Source organism: Mesocricetus auratus, unplaced genomic scaffold (genome assembly GCF_017639785.1).
Source record: "Mesocricetus auratus isolate SY011 unplaced genomic scaffold, BCM_Maur_2.0 Super-Scaffold_100062, whole genome shotgun sequence".
NCBI lineage: Eukaryota > Metazoa > Chordata > Mammalia > Rodentia > Cricetidae > Mesocricetus > Mesocricetus auratus.
Genome location: NW_024429234.1, coordinates 207,321 through 231,601, shown reverse-complemented (window position 1 = coordinate 231,601; position 24,281 = coordinate 207,321). Strand labels below are relative to the sequence as shown.

Genomic DNA, 24,281 nt, shown 5'->3' with positions numbered 1-24,281 from the left:
TTTCTTTGTATTACTTTTGATTATGTGGATGTGTGGGGTTTTATGCAGGTGAGGGCATGTGCTAGAAGAGGTCAGATCCCCAAGGAGTGTGAGCTGATCAACCTGAGGACTAAGAACTGAACTCGGCAAGAGCAGGACATGCTCTTAATTGCTGAGTCCCAAGAAAACTAATGTTTACCCAGCACATTCTTCATCTGTGAGCAGCTTCAGCATTCTCTGTGACCCAGCATGCTTTACCCCAGACAAATGTTAACAAAAAAGCTGTAGAACCTTCCTTGAAGCTTTGCAGTCCCTTTACAATTTTATTTAAAGCCCAGTCATGGTGGCACCCAGATTTAATCCTAGCACTTGGGAGGCAGAGACAGATCTTTGAGTTCAAGGCCAGCCTGGTGTACAGACCAGTATCTAGGACAGCCAGGGCTACACAGAGAAACCCTGTCTCAAAAATAAATAAGCAAATAAAATAAAATTTTATTTATTTTTTTTGAGATTTATCTTATGTATTTGACTGCTGGGGGACAATTAGAACAAAACAGAAGCTGAGAATGTGCCCTCTGCTGGCAGGATGGGGAAGAGCATACCTGTTGAAAGTATACAGCCTTGACCTGACCTTGTGGAGCTTCCAAATGACATTTACTTAACTGTAAAGAGGATCCTGAATGTTCTTAAGAAGTAGTTGTGTTGGCCCACACTGGTAGGATTTGCTGAAGGAGGCAGAGGCAGGAGGACCACAAGCTTGAGGCCAGCCTAGGCTACACATTTTAGCTGGGTGGTGGTGGCGCATTCTTTTAATCCCAGCCCTCAGGAGCAGAGGTAGGTGGATCTTGGTGAGTTTAAAGCCATCTTGGTCTACAAGGACAGCCAGAGCTACACAGAGAGACCCTATCTTGAAAAACCAAGCCAAACCAAACCAAACAAAACAAAAACATAACAAAAAGCAGTTGACTTGTTTTATGTGTATGCGTGTTTTTACATGCACATGTATTTGTGTGTACCATGTGCATGCTCAGTGCCCGTGAAGGTCAGAAGAGGGCGTTGATCCCCCAGAGCTGGAGTTACAGACACTTGTGAGCCACCATGTGGTGCTGGGACTTGAATCCTGGGTCCTCTGCAAAAGCAGTCAGTGTTCTTAACTGCTGAACGATCTCTCCAACCCCTGTGTGTGTGTGCGTGTCTTGAAATCATGAAATATTCCACTGTCTTCACAAAAGCTTGCCTCAAACTGCAAAGTGGAGATGGAATGGAGCTATGAATAAAAGGGGCATTCCCAGATGACATAGGAATGAAGATCACACAGCTTAGGTCACTCATGGGGAAAAGTTCAGTCCTAACACACATGCCAAATCAAACATCCAGGGACTATCAAGTGGCAAATATCATAACAGTCAGTACAAGGAAGACCAGCACACAGCATTACATACATGTTTTTGTCATTAAAATATATTTATTATTTATTTTTATGCACAGGTGTTGGCCACAGTGCATTCCTGGTGCCAGAGGAGGCCAGAGGAGGGCATTGGATCCCCTAGGACTACAGTTACAGACAGTTGTGAGCTGTCGTGGGGTGCTGGGAACTGAACCTGGGTCCTCTGGAAAAGCAAGCTGTGCTCTTTTTTTTTTTTTCTTTTGTATGCAGTGCTCTTAACCACTGAGCCTTCTCTCCAGGTGTTTTATTTTTTACTTTGGTACAAACAATGGACTCATTTAAATAAAGCATGTTATTGATATATTTTCTTATAATGGTAATATTACATAACAGAGAGTTGTATGTGCTGATAGCACCTTATAAATGTGGTACAATTAAAATATTAAAAACATTTATGACTGGGCCTGGGAAGATGACTTAATCAGTAAGGACTCTGTTGTGTCCCCAGCTCCTTAGAGTTTTTTAAACCAAATGTAATATTATTGACACAAAGGCACAGTGATAGCTACTCTTGCTGTCAAGTCGACTACTCTGGGATTAACTAAAACTCTGGGCACACCTGTGAGGGATTTTTCTGAATTAAATCATTTGAAGTAGGAAGTCCCACCTTAAAACTGAACCTTTTGAGGTGGGGAGATCCACCTTTAACGGGAACCACACCTCCTGCTGGTGGCCTAAATAGACATGGAAGAAGGAAGTTTTCGATTTTTGGCTGCGTGCTTTGCTCTGGCTGGCAAGCCCATTCCATCACTGGCATTAGAGACCACTTATTCAGGATTCTGGTGTGTACTGAAGACCAGCTGAGACATCCAGACTCGTGGACTTAACAAATATTACAATCTTGGACTTAACAATCATTGTTGTACCAGCTGGACCATAGCCTGTCAGCCATTCTAATAAAATCCCCTTTCTACACACACACACACACACACACACACACACACACATATGTTCGTTATGTTGGTTCTGTTCTTCTAAAGAACCCTGACTAATACATGCACATACGTGTGGAAAATATTACATATGAATATAACACAGTCATTCACCATTAAAAACTATCTGCTGTTTATACTGTCACTCACAGATGTGCGAGTTTTGCCATTTAACACAAAAATATCACTGTTGTGTTGCCATGATTTTGATTACTGTTTACCGACGATGGCATCCTTATCAATTCACATTTGCAGTGACGGATTCTTCCAGTTGGTGTTCTTTCAGTGCTTGCTTATCTATCCATTTGTTTATTTATTATTTTCATTGTTTGGTGTTTTGAGACAGGGTTTCTCTGTGTACCCTGTCTGCCCTGGAGCTTAGACCACACTGGCCTCAAATGCAAAGATCTGTCTGCTGCCTCTGCCTCCCAAGTGCCACTCCTGGCATCATTCAGTATTTTAATAAGATTATGACTCCTACGTTGAAAAATTTAATAATTTCCTGTTACCTCATGAGAAGAAATATTAATGGTGCTAGAAAGATGGCTCAGCAGTTAAGAATATTTGCTGCTCTTACAGGAGTCCTAAGTTCAGTTCCCAGTACCAACATGACAGCACACAACCATCTGTAACTCCAGTTCCCAGGAATCTGACGCCCCCTTGTGACCTCTAAAGGCAGTATGTAAAGGCATACATGCAAGCAAACATCTACACACATAAAATAAGTCTTTTAAAGAATAAATACAAACACAGACATATATGACTCCTCATAACTTTTAAAAAGAAAATGTTGGACTTTTTTTTTAACATGAGAGAAAATTCCAGAACATATTGAGGTTAATGAAAAGAACCTGGAATCTTTTGGGGAGCCCATGATCATGATTGGTGTACCTTATAGCATTTAAATGACATGCCTCATGTGTGCAGCAGGCCAGCATGTGACTTGAAAGAGGCAGAATTTGTCCTAAGTGTAGACTGAGACATTATGTCCTGCGTTTAGCATAACTGGTAACAGACACTATTCCAATAACTTTCAGAAAATATCTTCATGACTCAGTGCCCAAGCAGGCAGCTCTGAGAGACAGGACCATTAGCATTCAGAGGAGAGAGAGGGCAAGGGCTGCTGTGTTTACTTTGTCATGGTCAATTTGTTCCTCGCTCACAGTTACTTACCCCTAACCTTGAATCTCTAACAGTATGTTCAGCCACAAATCTCTGTTTCCAACTCTCATTACCATTTAGCAATATAAAGCATGTTGATAAATACAAAGTAGACATTTTCAGTTTCGTGCTATGGTTCTTCATACAGAGCTATGGAGTAGACACCCCAATGTCTATCCCAGCCCAAGTGTGAAGACAGCTGGAATAAGCCCACCCACCTGGTCTGGTGGACCGCACATGTGAGCCAATTTTTTCCATTGGGATGTGAAGGGACATCTGGGAGCTGTTTCTTCTCCAAAAAGAGAGCGCCCCAAGGAAGAACTAATGTGCTAGTTCTTGAGAAATCCACAAACGTTGAGCCTAACCAAGTAGCCTCATCCCAAATCTTGCCCTATAGCAAGTCTTCCATTTCTAGAGAGGGCATAGATCTTCCTATTGTTGAGGTCGTTGGTTTGCAGTTTCTATTGCTTACAGCTGGAAGCATCCTCACTGATAAACTATGCCGAAGAGAAATGACTCATGGGAAAATAATGCTCCCAGTTTCTGATTAACTCTGGCCTCTAGAGATAATTATCTGGGCCATCAGATATATAAAAATATGGAGGTCAGAGGATTAAAATTGCAGTGGCTGCCTTTGGGAAGAGGGTGGGGAGTGGCTGGGAGGGCCCAAGAGGGGCTTCTGGAATGTTACTCATTTCTTGATTGGGTGGCATTTTTGTGAGAGTGTTTACTTTGGGCAAATCCACTGAACTGTACACTCAGAGTCTGTGTGTTTTTCTGCCTCAATTTTCAGATCTTAAATGGAAGGCTACGGATGGTGGATCATGGTCACTTTACCAGATAGTCAAATGAACCTATAGGAATATGTTTTTCTTTCCTTTTTTTAATGAAAAAAAAAATGGTTATTACATTTACAGGTGGAACCAACACTTCTGTCTTCCAAGGACACCAATACTCATATGCACACACCACACAAATAAACACAATGAAAAATAATAAAATACAATTATTTTAAAATTTATTGCATTTATTCATCTATGAATAGGGAGTAGAGAAGCATGCATATACCATAGCACGCATGTGGAGGTCGGAGGACAACTTTCAGGAATTGGTTCTATCCTTCCATTGTGAACCCAGGGTTTGAACCCAGGTTGTTAGGCTGGGTAGCAAATGCTAGCCCAGGATATATTTTCTTCTGTAAACTCCCAGAAGCTCTCTTGACAGTTTCCCTGCCACCATGCAGAACAAATTCGCTTCTCTAAGCCTAAATGTTCCCCTTCGGGTTTGGATGGAAAAGACTCAGTAAGAACTCCATAGTTTCTAGAATTGAGTCACAACTAATACTAGAGACTAGAATAAAAACCAATAGATTAGCCTTTTTTTTTTCCCTAGAAGCCACCAAAATAGCCGAAGTGGAGCAGAAGAAGAAGCGGACCTTCCACAAGTTCACCTACCGCAGCGTGGACCTGGACCAGCTGCTGGACATGTCCTATGAGCAGCTAATGCAGCTGTGCAGCGCCAGACAGAGGCGGCGGCTGAATCGTGGCCTGCAGTGGCAGAAACAGCACCTGAAAAAGGCCGAGAAGGAGGTGAAGACCCACCCGAGGTACATGATCATCCTGCCTGAGAGGGTAGGCAGAATGGTGGGCGTGTACAACGGCAGGACCTTCAACCAGGTGGAGATCAATCCAGAGATGGTCGGCCCTACCTGGGCGAGTTCTCCATCACCTACAAGCCGGTGAAGCACGGCCGGCCTGGCATCGGTGTCATCCATCCGGGTTCATCCCCCTCAAGTAACTGCCCAATAAAGACTCGTGTGTTGTCAAAAAGCAAAGCAAAACAAAACAAAACAACAACAAAAAACCCAATAGATTAAAGACTGTTCATAGAGTCGGGTGTTGGTGGTGCATGCCTTTAATCCCAGCACTCTGGAGGCAGAGGCAGGAGGATCTCTGTGAGTTCGAGACCAGCCAGGTCTACAGGAGCGAGTTCCAGGACAGCCTCCAAAGCCACAGAGAAACCCTGTCTCAAAAAAACAAAATAGCAAAACAACAACAACAACAAAAAAACCAAACCAAAACAAACAAAAAGATTGTTCATGGAAGGTTTCTTTCCAATAAGATTCTTAGGGAGGGGTTTTAGTGATGATGAGTTCACTCCAAGGAAACCTGGGTTTAGAAGACAACAACCATTAGCTTCATGAAGGAAGAGGTGTAATTTGTTTAGTCAGTGGGTTTTGGGGACTGTGGTTTGAATGAGAATGGTCCCCATGGGCTCATATGTTTGAATACTTGGTCCTCAGCTAGTGGACAGTTTTGGGAAGGATTGGAGGTGTGGCCTCGGAGGCAGTGTGTCGATGGGAGTGGGCTTGAGGTTTCCAGATTTGTACCACTCCCATTGTGTTGTTTCCTGCTTGTGGGTCAAGGTGCGAACTCTCAGCTGTTGCTCCAGCCACTTGTCACCATGCCTTCACCCTCCGTCCTGGATTCTAACTCCCTGGAACCACAAGACCAAGTAAACTTTTCTTTTATATGTTTCCCTGGTTATGGTGTCTCATCACAGTAATAGAAAAGAAACTAACACAGGGACCAGTTATCTGAAGTAAGTGTAGCAAGTGCAGCTGTGGTAAGACAAAGCACAGAGAGTTGGAATTAGACACATGAAGGCAGGAACCTGGAAATAGCAATCCTCATGAAAGGGGCTGGCAATACGGCTCGCTGCAAAGGAGCCTACAGCCAATACTGACAACCTGAGTTCAGTTCCTGGGACCCACTTGGTAGGAGGTGAGAACTGACTCCTGAGAGTTGCCTTTTGGTCTCTATACACTCAACATGGTACACATGTACCTACATACACGAACACCCATACACTCAGACATACACAGATAAGTAAATAAATTGCAGTAATTGTTTTAAAAATGTGTCAATCTCCATGAAGGGAAGTGCCTAGGAAGCAACCATATTAGGAAGCCAATTGTGGAACGCAGTTGGTTGGTGATGGAGAGCCCCGTCCTGTTGATACAGAACTGGAAACACAGGAGAAGAATTCGCAGATGTGGCATGCCATGTCTATGTTTCACCTAACTTTGCAAGGTGTGTTCACACTGACAGCATTGCAGCTGTATGAGGCAAGTTAGACATTACCACAAGGGAGACTGTGACTAAAAATAGTCCTTAGAGTCACCCAGCCTGGATTTGGATCCTGGTTCTTTGTTAGTAGTGGAAAGAGATTGTACAAACACAACTCACTAACCCGTTTCAAAGGTTCCTGTCACAGTTACGGTTTCTGTTGATGTGCAGAGACACCATGACCATGGCAACTCTTGTTAGGAAAACATTTAACTGGGGCTGGCTTACAATTTTAGAGGTTCAGTCCATTATCATCATGGTGGGACGTGGAGGCATGCAGGCAGACATGGTGCTGGGGAAGGAGCTGAGAGTCTTACATCTTGATCTGTAGGCAACAGGAAGTGAACTGTATAACTGGGTATAGCTTGAGCGTAGGAGACCTCAAAGCTTACCCCCATAGTCACACACTTCCTTCAACAAGGCCACTCCTACTCCAACAAAGCCACACTTCCTAATAGTGCCACTCCCTTTGGGGGCCATTTGCTTTCAAACCACCACAGTTCCCAACTCCAGGGCCCATTTGACATCTTATCTAGAGAGGGTTAAACATAGATAGGGTTTTGCACACTAAGGACAACGTATGCCTAGCCCCCTAGGGACATTAAAAAAAAACGATTTAAGTATGTTTGCTTTATGTGTATGTGTGTGTCTGTTTGTATGTGCACCACACATGAGCAGGTGCCCTAGGAGCCAGATCTTGGGCTGCCTGAGGTGGGTACTGGAAACTAGACTCTGATCTTCTGTAATACTCTTAACTCTGCAGCCCCCATTTTTGACTGTCACAGCTAGAGGGATAGCAATACATCTGGTTAGGAGAGTCCAGGACAGCTGCTAACCATGGCATGGTGCATGTGATAACCCCTCCCCACCACAAAAGATAATTGTTGATCCCAAAATAGCACAGTGTTGCTCTTAAAGAACCCTGGGCATGCTGGATGGAGGTGGCAGTGCACGCCTTTAACCCCAGCACTCGGGAGGCAGAGGCAGGTGGATCTCTGAGTTCAACACCAGCTTGGTCTACAAAGGCAGTTCCAGGATGTCCAGGGTTATATAGAGAAACCCTATCTTGAAAAAAAAATCCTGGGCACTGCCTGTTTCTCAGTCTCTGTCTATAGAACGGATGTGTCCACATTGCTCCACTGACTGTTAGAGATTAGGTTAAGTAGGAGTTGATGTCCCATGTTCTGTTCCGTGCTCTCTGTTCTAGGGCCATGCGTGTGTCTCTTCAGACTTAGATGTCTGTGTGCTCAGAGCAACATTGTGCTCCCATTCCGTTTCATGGCTTGTGTCTCATTTGGTGCGTGGTTCTGCTCCTTTGCCACAGTTGACTGGATCAGAGGTGGACACTTGATCCAAATTAGACCAGTACCAATCCTGTCCGTGTGACTTTTGCAGTTTGTACCCAGACTTGCCAGGGTCTGTTGTCTGTGTCTCACATAGAGGAGACACAAACCTGAGAGTTGTGGTCATTTTCTCACCTTGACTGGGAGAGCAGACAGCCATTCACAGGGTGGTCAAGGGAGGGGGATGCAGCCTTTGGAGATGGCAGCCTCCCATTGAGAGGTGGAGAGCCCAAGGTCCACTCCCAGCTCTACCCTTAGGCAGGCTCTGGCTTCAAACATTTTTTCAATCAACCTTGGAACTGCAGAATGCCTCCTGATAATACAAGCAGACTCTTAGCATAGCATAGACCTAAGAAGCCTCAGGAGGGCTGATGTTGTTAGCATCCCCACTTTAGGGATAAGGAACCTGAGGCGAAAGTAGATAATGTGCCTTGGGGTCACACTGCTCTTGAGTGCTGAACCTGATGTAGAATCCAGGCCTCCTGACACCTGGCCCTGGGCTCTGTTCTGCCCAGTCTTTGAGTTATCAGCTCAGACTTTCAAAATGGAAGGTAAGTAGGCAAGAGCCTGTGTCCAGCTGCAATTGTTCAGAACAGCCTTCCAGTGTGCAAGCCTAGGATGAGGATTCAACTGGCTGTGGTCTGCGGAAGTTTCCCCGAGCCCTTCCCTGACATAGGTTTCCCTTTTGCTGCCAGGGGTAACCGATATCCTGTTTTTTTTTTTTTTTTGTTAGAATCATTTTAATAGTTTTTCCACCTACACATGTAACCTTAAGGCACATGATTCTGTTTCCTTTGTTTTGGAAGTTTATACCAATGAAATCATCCTGTATGTATTCTTTTGGGACTTGGTTCTTTCAACACTATGTGAGACACCCCCCCCCCATGGTCTTCTGGGTAGCTAGAGCTCATTTATTTTTCTTTGATGTACAGTCCACAGGTATTTATGTAATCTATGCTCAATGGACATCGGGTTGTTTCAACTTTCTTTAAACCAGCAACACTACTTCGAGCATTCTTTTTTTGTTTTTGTTTTTTCCAGACAGGGTTTCTCTGTGTTGTTTTGGAGTCTGTCCTGCAACTCGCTCGGTAGACCAGGCTTGGTCTCGAACTCACAGAGATCCACCTGCCTCTGCCTCCCGAGTGCTGGGATTAAAGGCGTGCGCCACCATCGCCCGGCAGAGCATTTTTGTTTGTGTAGTCTGATCACCTAAAGTGGACCTGCCGTTGCTGAGACCTCATTTGTTCCACATCCGGGCCCTTCACCACGCAGACGTCAGTACCCATAGCCACATGACAAAGAAAGCACTATGCCGTGTTGCGGGATACACAGAAAACTAGTACACGGGATCCCATGCGACCTGGAAATCTCTCCCTGCGCCATGCACATGCCATGAGAACTGAGAGCATGTTTAGCCACGCACAATGGCACATACGTGTAATATCAGTGCTCAGGAGACCAGGGCATGAGTTAGAAGCTATTGCAGATGACATAGCAAGATCCTGTCTCAAAATAACAGTGGGAGGGAGCTGGAGAGATGGCTTGGTAGTTTAGAGCACTTGTTACTATTATAGAGGACTGGGTTCAATCCCCAGCACCCACATGATGGCTCACGATCATCTGTAACTCCAGTGTCAGGGGATTACACACCCCTCTGACCTTGGCAGGTACCAGTCATAATCATGGTGCACACATACACATGCAGACAAAAACCCCACACACAGAATAAAAATAGTAGAAAAGAAAGAAAGTATATATTCAGATAAAGTATGTGTAACAATGTTCATAGAGGCATTATTCAAACATCCAGAGATGTTTATGCCTATGTATGTGTGTGCATACTTGTACATGTGCACAATGGAAAATTATTCAACCATAAGAATTAATGGAACACTGACACACACTAAACATGGATAAATTTTGAAATCATGACAGTAAGTGAAAGAAAAGAAACTAGACACGCAAAAAAAATCACATACAATATGATCCAATTTATGTGACATATCCTGAATAGGTAAATTCATAGGCAAATTAGCACAGATTGGGATTGCCAGGGATGGAAGGGCCACATGGGCTAGTGACTACTTATTAGTATAGGGTAATGAAGGCCTTCTCTAGTTAGTGGTCATGGTCACAGCAGTTTGCGAGCATACCAAAAATGCAAAATTGTATTGTTAAAAGGGTGAATTTTACAATATATGAATTATACTTTAATAAAATTAAAACACAGCTTTCTTTCTTTCTTTCTTTCTTTCTTTCTTTCTTTCTTTCTTTCTTTCTTTCTTTCTTTCTTTCTAAGACATGATTTCTCTGTATAACAGCCCTAGCTGTCCTGGAACTCTATCTGTAGGTCAGGCTGGCCTCAAACTCAGAGATCCCCCTCCATCTGTCTCCGGAGTTCTGGGATTAAAGGTGTGCACCACCACTGCCCGGCTAGCATTCTTCTTCTTAAAGATATTTTAATTTTAATTGTGTATATGTGTGTGTGTATGTAGGTATGCTCACATGTAAGAGCAATAAGCGACTCTTAACTGCTGAGCCATCTCTCCAGCCTCAAGCATGCTCATTCATTCATTCGTCAAAACTGGGGCTGCAGCTTCATGACAAGATGCTTACGTAGGATACTCAGGACCCTAGCACAGCACTAACATGAAATAAATGAAGTCACTTATTGAAAGCGGGCTCATAACAAGTGCTTAGGATCTGCCAGACCTTGCTCAGTGTTGTTGAGGAAACAGTGGTCGGTGAATCAGACATGGTCCCAGACTTGGTCCTGGAAAGTAACAACTGCAGCATCTAAAGGAGGGTTTAGTGAGGGTACCGTGTGCAGAGTGTAGGAAGGGTCAAGAGGAAACCTGTCTGGACGCACAAGGTAGCACATGACAGCCAATGCTACACAGATCTGAAAAAGGGAATGTGACAGGGTGATCTCCAGGAAGACCCGTGGGGGAGAGCTGCCAGCAGGGGCTTCCACAAGGAGAAAGCTCACTCCTGTGGCCTGTCCTCTGCTCTCTCATCTCTTCGGTGTGCCTCCCTTCAGGGCTCTCAACTGCCAGCCCGGGTGGGGGGGGGAGCTTGGGCAATGGGGCCAGTCAGTGCAAACTGCGCATGCCTAAGACTGGCTTCTGCAGAGGCCGTAGGCATTGTCCCCATTTGTCTACTCCCTGAGGCACACAGAGGAGGAGAGAAGGCTGCCAAGCCCCTGAGAAGAAGAAAGAGACTGTGTAGCTGTCCCAAACCCTCATGACTTTACAGACTGAGTGGAGACAGAATGTGACCCTGAGAGAGGCCGACTTTAGTGAAAGAAAGTTGGGGCATAAGCGCAAGCACTTCGGAGATGGTGACTACAAAGGTCTTTCCAAGGAAGTGGTGCCACGGTAAACTGGTGCCCCAAGGATAAGCCCTGGTGATGAAGGTGCCATTTATGGCCATGGGGAAGCTTGGATTTGGAGACTAAGCGTACTGGGGTATTTTAAAGAGATATTTATTCAAGTGCAGAAGGGCAGCTCCACACCAAGGGACACCCCTCCTCCTGCCGCTGGGGCTCAAGGCCTGGGGTTGAGCCGGAGTGTCTGACTATGGGCAGACACCCAAGGTCTGCTCTTGGAAGCCAGGATGTGTGTGGACTGCGCCCTCCCCGGAGGTTACCCTGAGTGCTGGCGCAGCTCTCTGGCTCGGCCGCCCGCGCACTCACGGGGCTCCTTCCAACATTTATTGGGACATCTGCCACCTCCGAGGTCCTCCTCTTCCAAAGCCAAGAAGGGTCAGAGGAAGGGAGTGTCCCTGAATACCAACGTAGCAAGGGAGCTTCTGAAAGCTGAGGGGGCCCCTGGGAGAATACATGGCTATGCCAATTTTGAAAGGTCCCAAACTTTCTTCTAAAAGCACCAAGGGCCCCTGAGTAAGCTCGTGAGGCTGGATGGGTCAGGAGGGCCATGAAGCCATGAAGAAAGCAGGCCGGGACACTGCCCCTGCAGCAGACTCTTTGTTCTCACGCTCTGTGGGTATCTCTGTCAGGGGTCTGAGTCCACCGGCACCAGCAGCTTCCAGCCTGCACGGCTCAGCACCCGGCAGGACTTTCTTCCATAAAGGTCTCTCACTCTGGCTCCTGGCCAAGCCAGTTGCCCACAGACTGGAAAACAAAGGCACACTGCGCTCCCTGGAGACCTGGGCTTAAGGGCTGGGCCTTGGGCAGGCTGGGCGGACTCTCTGATGATTTTTTTTTTTCCGAGTGCAGAGACTATGACAGCCAATTCCTGTTGGAAGTGGCTTTGTTTTCTTTGGAGCATGAAACACTTTTCCTTTCTCGTGACTGTGGCAGTTTTGGGTCCTGTTTAGGATGGTGACTGGCCTAATCATATGCCTTCCATAACCACCATTCTTAACCTTTAGGGACACAGACGTTACCACAACACTGATTGAAAAATAGGGGGTCCTCTCCCTTCCACGCCTCAAACTGAACATTTAACCTCTAAAGTGAGGACCCTTCGAGGCCAGCCAGTGGTGTAGCTCAGGCAGAGTTCTGCCTAAAGGCCCCATCCTAACTGGTGACAAAAAAAAAAAAAAAAAAAAAAAAAGAGAGAAAGAACGAAAGGAAAAAAGAAAGAAAGAAAGAAACTGTTGGGTTAAGGAAATTAAGGAAAGGCCTGTCCTGTCCCCACACTCATACACCAGATTTCCTTCAGTCTGGCTTTTAAGAGTCTTAGCACTGGTGGCAGAAGTATATCCCGCAAGGAGAGGTGGCCCAGCTCTGGAGGAGGCTCTGGGGAGACAGGCGTTGTCTGGTTTTGTTAAATTCCAGAAGAAAGTCACTTTGCCAAAAATGCCAAAAATAAAAAGGACCGTCTAGACACTCACATATTAGAAGCTCTAATATGAAGAGACCTGGCCGTGACATCATCAGTTTATGCCTCCATGGCAAGATGGAGGAGGTCAGTCATTTGACAAACAGGATTCTCAGCCAGCTGTGTACCAGGCTGTGTTCTTGGCACCTGGGGGCAGGGACCGGATGAGACAGAGACCACTGACAGACTCACTTCTCTGCCCACTCTCTGCCTCACTTTCTGTAGCCAGTTAAAGGTCAACTGTGAAAGAAATGAACAACATAGAATGTTTGCATTGTGCATTATTCTGAGTAACATGATAAAATGAGCAATGCCACTCTGTCCACCCAACTCATGAGTGTGCCCATGCTGCATCTGCTACCTACCTGCTAATCCCTTGGCTAACATTCTGGGGCTACACTTCTGCAACTTTTATCCTAGTACACTGTGATGATTTCTCTGTCTTACTATTGATTAGCATCAATACTTTTGTAAATTACGCCTTATCATTGATGTAGACATATAGGAAAAACACATGTAGGATTCAGCGCTATCCGAGGCTTCAGGCTTCCTCTGCAGGTCTTGCAACATATCCCCCATGAATGAACAGGGGCTATAGTATTAAAAAGACAGTAGCCACTCAGAGGACTCCAGACAGAGGGAACTGAGGCTGCAAAGGCCCTGAGACTGAATGGTTGACTTACTTAAAGAACTGAAAAATCCTTGAGCCTGGAAGGGGAACAGGAGTTGAGAAGAGAGCAGGGGCTCTATCTCATGGGGGTTTGTAAGCCTTGCCAAGATGTGGAAGTTGGGGTTTTGTTACAATGTGGCAGACCGTGGAGAGTAGGATGCTGTTTGTATTTTTAGAGCTGGTCTCCACAGAAAGGAAGCTATTGTAGTTGAGGTGGACCAGTGGTCCAGTTAAGTGGGGTGATTGTAGCTTGGTCCTTTTTGGTAACAAGATAGGCAGAGGGCTAGTGACTCTTTTTCAAGTGGACATACACTGTTAAAAAAATTCTCCTCCCCTTGTACCTAATTTGTTACAAATCCATGGTGGTTAAAACTCATAGACAGCCCAGCCTGGTGGCACATGCTTTTAATCCCAGCTCCCAAGAGGTAGAGGCAGGAGGATCTCTGTAAGCTCAAAGTTGTAGGCCAGCCTGGTCTACATAGGGAGTTCCAGGACAGCCAGAGCTACACAGTAAAACCCTGTCTCAAAAAAAATTCATATAGACTTCCTCTTAAGACATTTATTTATTTATTTACTTTAGAACAGGACCTCTTTCTGCAGCTCTGGCTGCCCAGAACTCTATGTGTAGACCAGGCTAACCTTGGACTCACAGAGATGCACCTGCCTTGCCTCCCAAATGCTGAATTAAAGGTGTGCGCCACCACACCTGCCACTTTTGAGACAGGGTCTCATGTAGCCCAGGGTAACCTCACACTATGTAGCCAAAAATAACGTTGAATATCTGATCCTCTTGCCTCTACCTTCCAAGTTCTGGGATTGCCAATATGTGCTCCCACATCTGGCTATAGCCTGTTGGGTATCGATTGAAGGGCTTTGTTCATGCCAAGCAAGCACTCTACCAACTGAACTACATTCCTAGCCTGCATAACGTGCTTTCAATGGCCACATTACACCTCTGTTCCTTGTCCAAGCTGTCTGTTCCTGCTCTTGCAGGAGACTGAAATAGGAGCAAGTGCGTGGCTGATCTTGTCCCGGCAGAGTGTTAACATCCATGGCAGGCATCAGGAGGAGAGATGGAGAGTTGATACTTATTAAGTGCCAGATGCATAGCTTTGATCCCTTTATTCTACAATGACCACACTATACTCCAGCTACTAGCCTTGGTTTCATTCCTTACGGTTTGTTTCTTTTGTTTGGCTTTGGGTTTTAGATAAGGGCATTGACAGTCAGAAAGCTTGGATACATTGCCCAAGTTCACATAGCTAACAAATGACAGAGCTGGCATCCAGTGCTATGTCTGTCTGATTCCAATTCTTGCCACATCAGCTGAGGCTGGTGAGACCAGTTCAGCACATGGAGGAGGCCCTAAGAACACCAGGACTCCCTGGATTTTAACCACTCTGGGCTCCTTTGGGAGTATCTTTTGCTGAAACTATGAGGGGGGGCTGAGCAGATTCAGGGTCAAGTGTGTCTTTGTAAGGTTTTCCTCAAAGGTCAAAATTTAACGATGCCCGAGAATCTAAAGAAGAAAGGGGGAGTGTGGGTCTTGAGATAGATAGACTCACTGTGTAGTAATAGGTAAACTAGGGTGAGGTCACTTGGAGTGGACTGGAGGGCAGAGCTGACACCATCTGTCTGGACTCTTTGTACCTGAGAAACCGGTGATGGCTATTAGTGTTTTATGGAAGAACACCCAGAAACCAAGATCCTGGTGACAGATTATTACTTTTGTTAAGATTTATTTTCATTATTTTTAAGAGAGTGTGTATGTCTTCTAGAATATGCAGTGCCAGAGAGGCCAGAGGTGTTGGATGCTCTAGAGTTGGAGTTACAGGAGATTGTGAGCTGCCCAACATGGGTGTTGGGAACTGAACTTGGGTCTTTTACAAGAAAAATACATGCTCTAACTGCTGAACCATTTTTCTACCTCCAGAAGTTCTCAGGAATAGTGAAATCTTGTCCCTGCTTGTTGGTGACAATTGCAACCTACAAAGGTTTGGGAGAAGGGTACCCAAGTTTCCAGCAAGACCTCCTGGCCCATCATTCCAGCAGCCATGGCTTCATGTACCACTCAGAGATCTCTCAGAGCTCACAAACCTTGAGAGTGCCTCATAATCAAGTAGCGTGTGCAAGGTTGACCTGACCTGGCTAGCCAGGACTGTATCAGGAAGACTGGAGCAGCAGTTCATAGGAAGAGTCTGACCCTCAAGCACAATCAGTGGCAATTTCACACAGGTTACAAAGAACAAAATCTACTTGTCTTCTCCCCTTGGGTTCTTGGAGCTGTCTGGAGAGTGAGTTTGCCTATTGCTAACCAGCGGCTCTTAACTATGATCATCTTTTCCCTCCTAGAGTGGAATTTTTACCGTGTTTGAATGAGTGAAGTCAGGCTGATTGACAAATCCTACGTCTTCCACAAGACATTTCTGTAGGAGGAAGCCTGTATGTCGCCATTAACCATGTGACTTACTAGAGGCGCATACAGATGAGGTAATAAAAGAGCGGTTTACCACACCGCTAACCACACCCACTTTAGGCATGACTAAAGACGTATACGGACGGATGTAAAGATGTATACATACATAGGCGGTGAACTACGTCACTAGCCAGGCCCACTTTTGGGCTAGGGGGCGTTACGGGGGAAGGCATAAAAGACAGCACACAGGAAGTCTTGGTCTCTTTTCCCGGATTTCGGCTTCCGGTTCAGCAGCAGGGGGGGGCACTACTTGGTTCATCTGGGTTACTTGTTTGGTATCTTGTGAGTAATTTCTTAGTTTTACTTTCAGTAAGTGTGCCGTTATTGTTACAGCATCACATTTCAGTTGGAGTTATAAGTCTGTTATGAAGAAGTGGAGGTTGTTGGCAGGTGGTGTTACACACCTTTAGTCCCAGCACTCAGGAAGCAGAGACAGGTGCATCTCTGAGTTTGAGGCCAGCCTGGCCTACAGAGTGAGTTCCAGGACAGCCAGGGCTACACAGAAACCTTGGCTTGAAAAACAAACAACAGATCTGGAGAGATGGCTCAGTGGTTAAGAGAACTGGCTGCTCTTCCAGAGGATCCTGATTCAATTCCCAGCACCAACATGGCAAATCATCAAGTAACAGAAGATCCAACACCCTCTTCTGGCTTCCTTGGGCACCAGGAATGCACGGAGTGCATAGGCATACTTGCAGGCAAAGGACTCATATGCAAAAAAGAAAAATAAATCTTAGCCAGGTGATGATGCACACCATTAATCCCAGCACTCAGGAGGCAGAGGCAGGTATGAATCTCTGTGAGTTCAAGGCCATCCTGGTCTACAGAGTGGGTTCCAGGACAGCCAGGGTTACAGAGAGAAACCCTGTTTCAAAAAAAAATAGAACAAAACAAAAAGAAATAAAGGAAGGAAGGAAAGGAAGGAAGAAAGGAAAGGAAGGAAGTAGGGAAGGAAGTTGGGAGGGAGGGAAGAAAGGAAGGAAGGAAAGCAAACAATAAAGAAGAAATGGAGACATTGTGATCTGACTTTCAAGGACTAAGTTCTGACATCTACTTCTGTAGGCGTTAGGACATAGAGCACAAGCCCGGGTCCTCTGCAAGAGCAGTACACACTCTTAACTGCCCAGCCCCCATATTTCTATTCCAAGGCGGACAGCTCAGTGATTTGTAGTAATATCTCCAAAGTATCCATCTAATTCCAGACACCCACTGCCCCAAAAAGGAACTGTGCACATCAATATCCACCCCATATTCCTACCTGGCTGTTAAGATTCCAATGTAAAATGTCCCACCCCATGTATTTAGACACTGAACCTCCAGCCAGTGGCACTGTTTTGAGAGACTGTGAAACCTTTTGGATACCCCTACCTGGGTGACCAAGGATTATAAAAGGTGGAGCTTGAGGGTCATACATAGGTCAATCCAATTCAGGCCCATTGTCTTGTTTCCCAACTGCTAAGGTAGCCAGCTAGCTTCCACTGCTGGGAGCCGCCCTGGCTCCCACCATGCCTTTGCCACCACAGTGATCGTATTCTCGGAACTGTGAGCCAGAATACATCTCTATCCCTTGCTGCTCACAGGCAACGTGTCACGGTGAGGACGAAACATCCTGGCAAACACTGATTCTGTCCAAGGGGAGACTGTGGATAGACCGCCGCTGGGGCCTCAAAGTGAATGGGCACACCCATCATCCCCAACAGAGGCCTGAACTGGTGTTTCTGGGTTTGGTCCAAGTGCTGGGTTGTGAATTCCAAGACTACCCGAGACACCCGTAAGTAACTCACACCCTGTGTCGCCTCTGCCAACCCCCACCCTAGACCCGCTCCATCTTGAGATGCTCCTCATCTGGATCCTCTGCCTATGGAAGATAACGCCAACGTCATGGTGGCAAACCCGTCACAGCATGCAAAGGACAATTTAGGAATGTGTCCTGCAAGGTTGCGGCCGGAAGTGGGTTTGGGACTTAGGTGGGTGGAAAGGAGTCAGCAAAGACGCTGTGGCTGACCACCTGGAGGAGGAGAGAGGGACCCAGATGTGACCGGAAGTGGCTCCTGTGCCTGATGCAGCCTACTTCCTTACCTAGTCTCCATCTGGCACGTTGGAAATGCGCCTTGCTCTGTTCTGCCTCACTGCCTGGAAAGGTATGAATGAAGAGACGACCCAAAAAGGCAGAGGGCAAGGAGAAACTGACCCTACCCAGCTAGTGTGCAGCCTTCTTCAAAGCTGGCTACCGGACGTAGGGACTGGCAGGGTGGGTGGGGCCAATCGAGACTGATAATGCCACAATCATAGAAGCTGTTTCAAAACAGCTGTGGAGGAGTAAGAGAAAAGCGATGGTGCTTCAGAGGCCTTTTTTTTTTTTTTTTTTTTTTTTTTTTGCCAGTCCAGGTTAGCAGACAGGGAGTTGTTGGGCTCTACTGATCTGTAAAGGAAGAGCATGTGCAAGCCAGGTGTGGTGGTCACATCTGTAATCAAGCTGAGACAGGCTAGGATGGGCTACAATATGAGACACTATCTCCAAACCAAACCAAACCAACCGAGCAACCAGCTAACAAAACAAAGGAAAAAGAAAAAAAAAAGGACAAATGCACACCACCAAGACAAAATGCTGGAGATGTTACTGAAAAGAAATAAAAGCATGGGTTGGTGAGATAACTCAGAGAGCAAAGTCTGATGATGACCTGAGTTCAATCCCTGGGACCCACATGTTGGAAGAAGAGAACACATTCCTACAAATTGTCCTCCAACTTCAATAAGCATGCCGTGGAATGTGCTCACGCCACACACACTCAAACACGATATAAATAAGTGTAAATGGAACAAAAAAATTTAAAACACACTGGACAGCATAGTACCTGGGATCCAGACTTTACACTGATGGTGTGATGTGTGATTGTCTGTGACAGACCCAAACCTAGAAGGACTCTCAGCATCCTGCCAACAGCCTTCAGGAAAAGTAACTTCAGTGTCTGTCTTGGCTTTTGTTTTATTGTCAATGCTGTTGTGTATTAGAGAACACGATTATTGTTTTCAGGAGGCACTTGGGATCAGATCTAGGCCCTCACACATGTTAGGAAAGAGTTCTACCATCATGCCATAGTCCCGCCCCACAAAGGACACCTGTTTCGTTGTTATTGTCGCCTGTACTGGAGTGAACCTGGCACCTCATGCATATTTGGCAGGTGCTCTGCTATTGTGCTGTATCAGCTATATTCCAAGACTGTATGGAGATTTTATATGTTCATTTTGAGATAGGGGTTCATGTAGTCTGGGTTGGACTCAAACTTCTGGTCTTCCTGCCTTCACCTGCTTGTGCCAGCATTCATGATTCTATGTGGTACAGAGGACTGCCCACTGGGCATGCTAGGCAAGCACTCTACCAACTGAGCTATACCTACAGCTGCCACCTCCCTCCTCCTTCCCTCCCCTTCCCTCCTTTATGCAGTCTTGCTCTGTAGTTCAGACTGGGCTTGACTTCTTCTATGTAACCCAGGAGGCTAATCTCAAACTTGCTATTCTCCTGCTGGAATTTCAGACTTGCATTATCATAGCTAACTGCTGTGTAGACTTTTGTGTTTTCTTGTCGGGACTTCACTATGTATACCAGTCTGGTCTTGAACTCACAGAGAGCTGCCTATTCTGCCTCCCAAATGCTGGGATTAAAGTCATTCACCAGGGGCTGGGGAGATGGTTCAGAGCACTGGTTGTTCTTCAAAGGACATGAGTCCAATTCCCAGCAACCACATGGTGATCACAACCATCTATAATGGGATCTGATGCCCTCTCTGGCATGTAGGCATACGTGCAGACAGAACACTGTATACATATCTAAACAAATAAATAAAGTACTGGCTGCTCTAGCAGAGGACCAAGTTTCAATTCACAGTACCCACATGGTGGTTCACAGCCACCTTTAACTACAGTTCCAAGGGGATTCCATGGATGACTCCATTGCCTGGTGGTGGTGCCCCCCCAAAAAAAGGTTTTGGCATGCATCACCATGCCAGGCTTGTATAAGTGTGTGGTGTGTGTGTGTATGTGTCTGTCTGTCTGAGTTGTACGTGTATGGCGCTCACACCTGTTCATGTACAGAAGCAAGATACCCTGTGTCCTCTTTTATCATCCTCGTGTTTCTTTGTGACAGGGTCTCTCCCTAAACACCTAGGCAGCCAACAAGCCTGGCAATCCTCCTCTCTCTACCTCTGTCAGTGCTGGGGTTACTGGCACACACAGGACCACATTTGGGTTTTTAGATGGGTGCACACCAAGCACACATCTCTGTTGGGGAAGTCCTTTGTCAATAAAGCACTGTTGAGCCAATAGGAATCTAGATAGGTGGGACTAGGAGTCCAGGAGAATTCTGGGAAGGAGAAACACAGGAGAGTTCGAGATGTAACCGCCATGGGGTAGGAAGCCCGGAACTATTCTCCGGTAAGAAACATACTTAGATTAACAATTATGGGGTAATTACTTAAGTCAGAGCTAGCCAGTAAGAAACAAGCAAGGCCAACAGCTTCATAATTAATACAGTGTCTTGTGTGTTATTTGGGGACTACAACATGGCAGAGCCCAGGCAACTGGCGGGTGATAAACCAAAGCAGCAGACAAGAAAAAGCTTCTCTTTATACATCTCTCTGTAGCTTTGGAGTCTGTCCTATAACTGACTCTGTAGACCAGGCTGGCCTCGAACTCACAGAGATCTGACTGCCTCTGCCTCCTGAGTGCTGGGATTAAAGGCGTGCACCACCACCACCTGGCATTAACATATCCAATGAACTCTCTCCAATGAACTCAAGGAAGGAAATTGGATTCAAATGCAGAATTGCAGCAAAGATCCCAAAGCATCCCATAGTCCAATTTATCTATAGAGAGCTGAAGGCATAAGGCACAAGCTTTCAAAACACTTTTGTTTTTGTTTTTGGAGACAGTTTATCTATCCAGTCTGTCTTGGAGCTGTCCTAGACCTTGAACTCACAGAGATTTACCGGTCTCTACTGGGATTAAAGGCATGCACTACCACATGTGACTATAATTTCTTTCCTTTTTTGAGGGGGGGGCAGGGCTTCTCTTTGTAACAGCCCTGGCTGTCCTGGAACTTGCTCTGTAGACCAGGCTGGCCTCCAACTCACAGAGATCCATCTGCCTCTGCCTCCTGAATGCTGGGACTAAAGGCGTGCGCCACCATTGCCTGACTTCAAAACTGCTTTTAAGCATAATAATCCATAAATGCTCATAAAGGAATCCAGAAAGTACCCCAGATTTCTCATGATGATCGACATTAAGTGAACATTATTCTGGACCAGTTTCTGAGGTGATGGAAGTATCTTCTCTGCCACCAGTTCCTGTCAGCTCTCGTTATGTGTGCGCATTGAGCCTGAAATGTGCCCACTGCAACTGAGGCTCTGGGTTGTTTATTTCTTTTCAATTAACTTTAACTTTACACAGTCATGTTCAGCTAGTGCCTGCCGGGAAGAACGTGGTCCTGACCCTCCTTCTAGTGTTGTGGAGGAACATAAAGGAAGGCAGGGCACGTGCCATGGTGACCATGCCTCCTCCAACCTGGTAGGTGTGTTTGCTAATTAACCTACTTATAGAAGCTATCCTAGGGACTGGAGAGATGGCTCAGCAGTTAACAACACTGGCTGCTCTTCCAAAGGAAACGAGTTTGATTCCTAGCACCCACATGGTGGCTCACAACTGCCCATAACTCTTATTCCAGATGATCAGGTGCCCTCTTAGACACACATGCAGGCAGGTGACTTAGTGGGAAAAGGTACTTGCTGCCAAGCCTGACACCTGAGTTCCTCCCTTGGGACACACATGGTGGAAGGAGGGAAATGATGCTTGTGTGTCCTCCTCTGACCCCGCCCCACCTGCTCTACATGCAATGTTCCTTCCCCTCACACGCACACTCTGTGATTTTTAAAACTAAAAATATTTACATCTAGTTCAGGCTGCTGGATCCTTTGTTAAACAACCGAGTAAATATTAGTAAAACCAACTGGTGGTGAAATTGAGTGACTTCCTGCTTTCCTCTGCACCCTTGTTTTGCATTTTCTAACTCTCTCCAGCAAACACAAAAATCTTTGTCATAAGAGAAACATAGTGACACGTGAAGGCTTATCATGTCATGGTATGTCAGGCTGGCAGGAACTTTAGAGACAGGGACACACATGACCAGTTAATGGCAGAGACCCAGATTTCCCCCAACCACACACAAACATCTTCCAGCACCAAACAGAAAATGTCACTGTGCTGTTGTGGAATAATCTTTGTACACTGTGAAGATGTGTCACTTTGATTGGTTTAATAAAAGCCCTTTGGTTGTGTCTAGCCTTTACCACAGACGTACGCACTCGCCTTTGGAAGTGGACACACTTTATCATGTGATATCATGGTTGACACCCAAAGGGATTGGGACTCAGTTCATTTTAGCCAATACCTTCTGAGTACTGGATGAGGTACTGAGTGCTGAGCACTGATAGATTAAAAAATGCATGACAAAGGCCAGGCGTTGGTGGTGCACACCTTTAGTCCCAGCTCTCGGGAGGCAGAGGAAGGCGGATCTTTGTGAGTTCGAGGCCAGCCTGTCCAGAAGGGGTAGTTCCAGGACAGCCAAAGCTTGCTATGGGGATCTGAGTTGGATTACTAGCACTAGCATAAAAACCTGGGCACTGGACATGGTGGCTTGTGTTTGTGTCCCCAGCACTTGGGCAGCAGCGACAGGAGGAGCCCTTCGGCACAGTACCACAGCTGACTGAAAAGACAGTCTTCAGACTAAGAGGAAATGCTTGCAAATCCTGTGTCTCATAAGGATCGAATATCTAGACTCTATAAATCTGATTTTTATAACGGACAAAGCAGCTGGGTGGTGGTGGTACATGCCTTTGATCCCAGCATTCAGGAGGCAGAGCAGGAAGACCAGGACAGACAGGACTACACAGAGAAACCCTGTCTTGAAAAACCAAAACTAGCCGGGCGTTGGTGGCGCACGCCTTTAATCCCAGCACTCGGGAGGCAGAGGCAGGCGGATCTCTGTGAGTTCGAGGCTGAGCTGAACCGACAGCCTCGAAAACGATACAGAGAAACCCTGTCTCGTAAAAAACAAAAAAAGAAACAAAACAACAAAAAAAAGAAGTATGAAATGATACAGCCGTTATGCCATAGAATATGACAGTCCTAAGCTCGTTCAAAACAAAACCACAGTATGAGCCAGCTATTCCACTTGTGGATACAGAATCAGAAGAACTAAGGTGGGATTTCAGAGAGAGCTGTTGGCATGTCTGTATGCATATAGTACAACAGCAGCCAGAAGGTATGAGTAACTCCTGATAAATGAACGGGTAGACACTGTATGACATCCATGATGCATAGTGAGAGCTAGGTGTGGTGATGGGTAGACACTGTATGACATCCATGATGCATAGTGAGAGCTAGGTGTGGTGAGTGGCCCCTACCTGCAATTTCATCACTCAGCAGGAATGAGGCAGAAGCGTCACAAGCTCAAGATCAGCCTGAAGTTCCATGGTGATTTTGAGGCCAGCCTGGGTTCCATAGTAAGACTCTGTCTTAAAAACTAAAACCAATACAATGAAATATTCTTTACCTTTGAATAAGAAAGGAAATTCTGATACATATTACAATGTAGAGGAACCTAGAGGATATTGAGGTAAGTAAAATAAAACAATTGTCATTTCTTTAAAATTTACAAATGGGAATAATTGTCAAAGTAGTAAAAATAAGAAAACTGAGAAATTTTCACAGCCAAGAGAAAACTAAGGAATATTAAGCAATTCAATGTAATGTGGTAATCCTGGAAAATGGGATCCTAGTACACAAAAAGGAGGTTAGGACATTAGAAAATCTGAATGAACAATGGACTTAAATTGATAACCCTACATCAACTTTGGTACATTACTCATAACAAATATATCACATCAATATAAGATGATGAAAGAAGGCAATGGACTTCAGGTACAAGGAAACTGATATCTATGTAATTCTTTGGTAAATCCAGAAATGTTCTGCATAAGAAGCCTAGTAAAATTGTAATTTATGGAGGCAGAGGAATGGTTCAGCAGTGAAGAATGCTTACTGTACTTGTGAGTTTGGGTCCCAGCACCATGTGAGACAGTGCATGAGTGCCTGTGATTCCAGCTCCTGTGGATACGATGCCCTCTTATGGCCTCACTGATACCTGCACTCACGTGCACATACCCACACACAGACAGATGGCCCTGTGGTAAAAGTCCTTACTACACAAGCTTGCCCATCTGAGTTTGACCCCTAGAATGCACAGTA

The 24,281-nt window shown here is 45.7% G+C and overlaps 1 pseudogene; it reads left to right on the top strand.

The window, feature by feature from the left end:
- Positions 1–4,920: 4,920 nt before the first annotated feature.
- On the top strand, positions 4,921–22,793 carry LOC121136300 (annotated as a pseudogene).
- The last annotated feature ends 1,488 nt before the right edge of the window (positions 22,794–24,281 follow it).